General features: G+C 40.1%; 1 protein-coding gene across 1 annotated transcript in view; it reads right to left on the bottom strand.

Moving 5' to 3' along the window:
- Positions 1 to 5,876, bottom strand: part of LOC103467396 (protein FAM19A2-like) — a 90,860-nt gene extending 84,984 nt beyond the window's left edge. The window contains exon 1 of the mRNA XM_008413737.2: positions 5,390 to 5,876. The gene's annotated coding sequence lies outside the window, so the exon portion shown is untranslated. The remainder of the gene's footprint in view (positions 1 to 5,389) is intronic.
- Between the last annotated feature and the right edge of the window lie 797 nt (positions 5,877 to 6,673).

Below are 6,673 nucleotides of genomic sequence, written 5' to 3'. Positions count from 1 at the left end.
GTGTGTGTGTGTGTGTGTGTGTGTGTGTGTGAGAGAGAGAGAGAGAGTTACAGGTACACAAGAAGATATAAAGCAGTGAAAAACATATATCGGTATCTTTCAAAAGATTAAATACCACATAATTGTGTTAATATATTTCTTAAAGCTTCATGCAGAATGCACAAGCAGTGAGTAAACAACTTCTTTTCAAATGTCCAGACAATACAAACAGGAGGAGATTTTGGACCAAAGGAGAGGAATGATGATGATATATCAAACTCAAAAATTAAGATATTACACGATGTCAGGTTTACAAGACAAATAAAAAAAGAAAAAGAAAACTAACAAATATGTTGCTTTTTTGTCTGTTTGCTTGTTTTGACAGGGAAAAAAGCATATAAATTGCTAACTGTGTCTTAAAGAAACTGTTATCTGGATCTGTTAACTAAATCCAGGTTTGACAAAGCCATGCTTTTCAGTTTCTATGCTTTTCTGATTCTAAGTTGGTCCTGACACTAAATTACACATAATAAATTACTAATTATTATTTGACATGTTCTGTTTTGTGGTGTTAAAACAGAAGTAGGGCTACACAAATCTCAAAACAGACTTTTTTTAAATCTCTGTTCAGTTTGGATTAATCCCTCAAAGATTTGATCAATCCCAGTATAAAGGATGTGATGAATAAATGATGTCCAGACTCATTAAAAACTGTGAAGCAGCTTCTAGTGTTTATCAGTGTTAAGAAGCTTGCAAGCAGATGCTAACTCATTAGCAGTTATTATCATTATCATCATTAGCAGTCATTGTGATTGTACAGTACTTAAAAAAACATCTTGTCTATCTTGTCTGTCACTCTCAGTGTTTCTCTTTTCCCCCAGTACTTAAAGTCTTACCAAAAAAAAAAAAAAGGCTACCAGTAGTGAAGGATTCTTCAGTGTTTTTTGTATTTTCCCAGCCAACACTTGCAGACTCTTGTAACACTGTAATTACATCAAAATGAGAGTCTCAAGAATACAGAGTGTAAATTTATCTTCATATCCAGGGCCCATAGTGGATAACACTCTTTTTGTTAAGTGCAGCCGATAAAGTAACTTTGTGAGACAAACTATACTTTCACTAGAACAGTGAAAATTTTTCAATTGAATGGCTAGAAAAATGAAAACAACCAGGATTTTTCAGGTGCCCAATCTGAGCCCAGGAATCAATCGCCAAGCTTCAAGTTGTAAAAGAGCTGCATTTTTTTATTACTTCTTATGACACGGTGTGATATATCATGCCGTTTTCCTCTTCTGACGTAGTATTTAAAGTGGTATTATAAGAGTGGTATTACTTTTGCCTTTTAACAGGAAAGTCCTGCAGTCTTTCTGAGTTTTCATGTTCTCCCCATGCATGTCTGAGTTCTCCTCAGGTACTCTGGCTTCCCACCACAGTTCAAAAACATAACTGTTGGGTCAATTGGTCTCTGTATGTTGTCTTTAGGTTTGAGTCTGTCTGTGTGTGTGGTTGTTTGTCTATTAGGTCTTTGTGTTGTCATGGGGTGACTGTGGCTCTGTGGGTAGAGTAGTCATCTTGCGATCAGAAGGTTGTAGGTTCAATACCAGCTTCCTCCTCCCATGTGCCAATGTGCCCCTGAGCAAGGCACCCAACCCCAAACTGCCTACTGATCAGTGTGCGAATAGGTGAATGTAACTCTAGTGTAAAGCACTTTGAGTGCTATATAAGTTCAGTCCATTTACCATGCGATGAACTGGTGACATGTCCAGGGTTTACCTCTTACCCAATGGCAGCTAGAGATAGGCATCAGCACCCCCAACAACCCAGAAAGGAAGAAGTGGATACAGAAAATGTATCCACCAGAAGTACTATAAGCAGTTTCTTACCTTAACAAAAACGTGAGATTTGAAAGAGGTTGCAGGTCCTGTTAAAATCTAGTTTTATATTTGTCTTGGGTGGTCATAAGTGGACAGATCCGAGCGGGTCACTTTACACCTGGCACTGAAATGCATCTCCACGTGCATCTCCGGTGACCACATGAGATCGGAGCTACTTCCCCACTCTCTATGCAAATAAACAGATATGCTAGTGTAAGTCACCCACTTCCAGCCCAATCCCACATGCCATTCAGTGATGTCTTCTATTTTACTGTCAAGTTAGAGGTGAAAAGTATTTCAGATTTGTCTAAGTAAACAAATCATTTTAATAAACACTTTAGCGTTTTCAAGGTAAATATGCTCCAAGGCTGGCAAGTAAATAACACACAATCCAGAACATAACCTGTCTGTGAAATAAGATAGCTAACAACAAGGATGTAATAATAATGGTATTTGTACCAGTCTTTCACAGATGGACATTTTTTCCAAATACATTCTGCTTAAGAACACATCAGTTACAGGCAATTGCAATTTTTACCCACAGGAGGGCGCTCACATGTGCTTATAATGTGTTTAGTAAGTACCAAAACTGATTGGTGTTTACCAAGAATGCCTAATAAAATCTGAAAGCTTTTGAATTTTCTGATGAAAGAGCAACAGCAAATCAGTGTTAGGCAAACCTAATGGCAATAAAAGCATGGCTAAGGCAAGTCATTTGTGTATTTAATGTAATTCCTTATACTCTGGCCTCATCAAGTTTGCAACTTGTCATACTTTATCAATACCTGATAAGAGTTCCCCAGAAGCTAGATTAACACAAGTGAACTTTTCTGTCCCTATAAGCCGATGACATTCATGTTATTAATACTTATTGTAAACCATTTATTAAATGTGACTCAGTGCCTAGTGTTCTTCCCAAATATGTCCTCAATAACAACACATTTATAAAACCTTTGCAGTTAAAGTAAATTAAAAACAATCAACAAATATTACTTGGACAAAATAAAAATCAGTTTTCCCCTCCCTACAGTCTTGTTTTTTAATCTTGTTTCCCAATACATTTGCTCCCTTTCCAACCTCTACCTTCTCTCGTTGCAGCATTTGCGTGCCTGTGATTAATAATATGAGCACAAAACCAGAAACTGTTTATTGAATAAGCTCGTGACACTAACAGTGTATTGTGATTTATTTTGTTCTGTGGCCGCATTAAAAATACATTTGAGCCATTTCTGAAAGCTACCAGTGAGCGGCCACATATTTCTTTCCGATAATGCATTTGAGTATCTCTCCATAAACACCCAGAAATCCAATCCAATCTCTGTGGCTGTTCCACTCGCCACCTCCCTACTGCTTTTCCTTCCTGTCAGTCAAGTCTGGAGCATGTCCAAAAATTATATACAGTTTTGTTCAAATAGCGGCTTCAAAGCACAGATGCCTTGGCTTTTGTGGCCTGAGCTGAAAATAACAAGAAGGATGTCACGCAGTGTAAATTCTCATATTCTGTGCCTTGCAAAGACATTCTTGTCACTTAAATTTTTCCGCATCTTGACACATTACAACCACAAAGTTTTTGTTGTTGTTTATTTTTCCAACAAATTTACAAAAAGTTGCATAATCATGAAATGGCACATCAAAATCTAATCATGTATCTGTAATTAGCCCCATTTAATCTGATATCCCTAAATCAATTTAGTTGCATTCAGAACTAACCTAAGTTCTAAACAGATTTCAGATGTGTGTCATTTAGTTTCACAATACTGTTATTCTGTGAAGGTTTGACATGTTTGTTAGTGAACAAGCAGCATCATGAAGACCAATCTACATACCAGAGAACTCAGAGATAGAGTTGTGGAATTTTTAAAGCTAAATTATATTTTTAAAACTCTATCCTAAGCATCAAACGTTCTCACAAACCGCTGTTCAATCCATAACTTAAAAAAGTGGCACACCTGCAAACCTACCAAAAAATGATTGTACACCTACTCTTACTGAGCAAGGTTAGCAGCCTAGTGGCACATACATAGTCTGCAAAAAATGTTCCTTCTCTTTGCCAAGGCTGCAAGAGCAAAAATGACATCATTCTTTTCTGGCAGTTGTGGTTTGATAGTTCTTGCAGCGTCTTCTTGACATCCCAACAGAGCTTTTTTTCTAGTGTGACGCCCAACAGGTATGGGTAAGAAATGTAAAGTGGGCATGCTTACTACACTGACTTATGCTAGAGTCAAGGGTCCCAATGATGTTTGTGCAGGAAACATCATTGGAAAATGAAATTATTGTTCTCACCACCTCAAGTAAAGGGAAAAAAAAATGCTGGTCTTGTACACGCCTCATCTTTAGGTGTTCCAGAGATCTATCATGTAAGAATATCTGTTTCATTCATGCACTCCACAACCCTGTACTTTACGGAGACATGGCAGGAAAAAAGTAATTCTAGACGTAAAGGTACCATTTGCAGTTTGCCTCGAGGTTTGCAGGGCGCACTATCAAACATGTGGAAGAAGATAGTCTAATCAGATGAGACCAAAATTGAACTTAGGCTGTAGGCAGAATTCTGTGTATTGAAAGAAAAACTAGCACTGCACAACATGCCCACCCAGAATGATGGGGGTGGCATCATCATGCTGGGGGGGCCAAGCTGGTCATGGTTGATGGAAAGATGGATGGAAATAATTACAGAACAGTCCTGTAAAAAGAAAAAAGTTAAGAGGCTGAAAAAGAATAATTAATCATTTGGATCAAAGTGTTAAATGTGTTAAAATGGCCCTGTCAAAGCTAAGGCTGTTACATCAAATCTGAATAAAGTTACTGACGTTTAGCTATACTGTGACAAAACGTGAGAACGTTCAAGAGTAGAGATGCTTAAATACATTGAATGGCAACTCAATATGTGTTTCAAGAGCGTCAGATTCACGTTTGGTTATAAGACAAGTGAGAGTGTGTCGAAGAAAGACAGCGCAAGTAAATGCATGAATACCCAGTCCAGTCTTTTCATACAGCTCATATCTATTGAACAAATCAACTATAAAGTGATAAAGAACCGAGACGGGCCGGCTCCGCCAACATAACACGTGCCCGCAGACGCCATACAGCTACCTCACCTGCGAGGCAATCAAGAGTGAGTGCGCGTGCGCTCATTTGTGTGCGCGCGTGCGTCTGAGTGAGAAAGAAAGAGCGAGGGGAAGGAGCCTTCCGATAAGCGGTGCAACACCTGAAACAACCGCAATCATTTGTCTTCTCTGTAAAATCACCCCCGTCTAAATGAAGCTGATTGCAGGGCAGCAGAATACCTACACCCTCCCCCCCCCCTCCCCAGCATCTCTTCCATAAAATCCTCTAGATGCAACCCGTTCCATTGGTAGACTTAATAGACTTAAGCTGAAAAGCTGTGATGCAGTTTGTATTCATGCAGAGCAGATGTGCGGCGTTCATGACTTTTTATCACGCTCACTTTCCAGGCAGTAAATTAAAAGCGCATAAACTGCTTTCCCCCCCTTCCCTCCCTCAGTGAAGTGTGGAGATTACCCAGAAATCCTTACCTGTTGGTGCGGTGTGGTCCTGTTCCGTTAACCCAGCAGGTGAACCTCTCTCCTCATAGCCACTCCACTATCCGAGACGGAGGAGATTCTCGCATGCCCTCTGCGCTTACACCGTGAAGCGGCTCCTTTCTGGCACAGAGCAGGAAAGTTACACCATACCATCCACGCGTCGGAATATGCGGAGATGAGGCGAAAAGACAGGAAGCTCTGGCCCTCCTGTCTTGAAACCAAGCCTGCTGCCCTCTGCGACCGATCCGCTGCTGAAAGAAGGACCCCTGAAAGTTCCGTTTCCCCTCTCCTCTTTCACACAAGTTCCCTAAGCCATGTTAATATGATGGAAACGCCCTAAGTGGGCTTTTATTTGGCGCGGGGGAATCGTCTTTTTATTCCTCGAGAAGAAAGTGAGGAGACCGCAGCCGGTGGCGGGACAGAGGTGCGTTTGTGTCGGGGCGTCACGCAGACTGCTGATGCGCTCCTGTTTGTCCTGCCTGGAAGATGTGGAGCGTTTGCTGTAAGCTGTGATAGTGGTGCACCGCCCCCTAGCGGACTAATGTGGAAACACGTGTCCATAGAAGCAAGGCGTATGCAGCAAGCCCTAAATGATACTGTACACTAATGTGACCAGAGCCAGATGGGCTGCGCAAGGACGTGTGGGATACATGATATTATTCATCATCTGTCAGTGTACCCTGGTAGTCAGACAGAAAGAGGCATGCGTGGGCTAATGTCAAAGCACAATACAAACACACACACGCAAACTAATGTAGGTGCATCAGGAATGCCCCGAGGAGTTTGGATGCTGGATACAGTGGGGCTTCTTGCAAGAATCACGCCATGGGCAAGAACCTCCTAATGCTGCCCAACACACATCAGCGCACGCCCACTCCCTAACACCTCAATAAAGAGCCTTCTTACTATGTAAATGATCAGATATGTCTTAGAGCCAGATACAAAAAACAATTCTCAGAAATTCTAAGTTAGTTTTTTATTGTTTGTATAAAAAAAATAAAAAAAGTGTTCTCTTTTTAGCCACAATGGCATACATTGTGCCACGCTTTCATGTAACCACACAATAGTTTTTTGATGAAAAAAAAAAAATTCTTTTCATCAAGCATTAGATCTTACTTTAAGAGAAAGAGGTCTAATGCTAAGAAAACACATTTTTCAAGTAGAGAATTAAGATTTTATCATTTCCAAATAGTTCCAATTTATAATCCTGTCTTCCGAGAATAATTAAACAGGTAATGAGTGCATACTTCTAAAAAAAACAAACAAAAAAAAAAA

This window comes from Poecilia reticulata, linkage group LG7 (genome assembly GCF_000633615.1).
Source record: "Poecilia reticulata strain Guanapo linkage group LG7, Guppy_female_1.0+MT, whole genome shotgun sequence".
NCBI classification, from domain to species: Eukaryota; Metazoa; Chordata; class Actinopteri; order Cyprinodontiformes; family Poeciliidae; genus Poecilia; species Poecilia reticulata.
The sequence above is the reverse complement of the archived record's forward strand: the minus strand, read 5'-3'. Positions and strand labels throughout refer to the sequence as shown.